General features: G+C 27.2%; 1 protein-coding gene across 1 annotated transcript in view; it reads right to left on the minus strand.

The window, feature by feature from the left end:
- Window positions 1-897, minus strand: part of LOC105451277 (mediator of RNA polymerase II transcription subunit 15-like) — a 17265-nt gene that overhangs the window by 5759 nt on the left and 10609 nt on the right. The gene's annotated exons all lie outside the window — the stretch shown is intronic.

Genomic DNA, 897 nt, shown 5'->3' on the forward strand with positions numbered 1-897 from the left:
TTGAAGGTCCAGTGAAGGACCATGAAGATTCCATGAAGGACCATAAAGGTCCTGTGAAGGACCATGAAGGTTCTACGTAAGATCGTAATAGCCCCATATGGGACCGTAACAGTCCCATATAAAAATGTATACATATAGGTAACACACATAGGGCAAGAATGATAATACATAGGACTCATATAGGACAGTATGAATTCGGCATCGGTATGAGATGGGTATGAATATGGTGTGAGTATACTATGGAATGGGATGAATTATTTGAGCACTGAATAAATACCGGTTAATAATATAATTTGTTACAAACATTGAGTGGTTTAATAATTTTTATAATGCTATTTTGATCTCTATTGCATTCTGAAAATGTATATATGTATTATTTTATGAAAAATATAGATATTTACATTTTTTACATTATTTTTTTATTTGTATTTATTTATGTTTTTTACTATTAATTACAATTAAAAAAAAATTAAGAGATAATTAATAGATTTAATAACAAATAATTTATAAAAGTAATGCAATAATTGATTATACCTTATATAGGTAATAAAAAGCATTGTATATCGGTACTTCGAAGTAGTATGACGGACAAGAAACGAGACTCATAATCCAGCGATCCAGGTTCAAAACCCACCATTGCAACTTGAAAAAAATTATAATAAAAATATATTTAAAAATTATGAGTGTTTGATAAAAGTTATTTGAAGTTTATAAATGTTAAAAAATGATAATAAGTGAAAAAAAGTTCTTATTTTAATTATTTTTAAAATTTTTTTCAAAAAATATTTTGAAAAATTCAGTTAAAAACTGACCAATAACTAGCTAGAAACTGACTAAATTTGCTGTCCAGTTATTGCCCAAACAAGCGTCGCTTAATCTGATCAGTATCTAGCCAAA

The sequence above is a fragment of the Wasmannia auropunctata genome, unplaced genomic scaffold (genome assembly GCF_000956235.1).
Source record: "Wasmannia auropunctata unplaced genomic scaffold, wasmannia.A_1.0 LD336053.1, whole genome shotgun sequence".
Taxonomy (NCBI): Eukaryota; Metazoa; Arthropoda; class Insecta; order Hymenoptera; family Formicidae; genus Wasmannia; species Wasmannia auropunctata.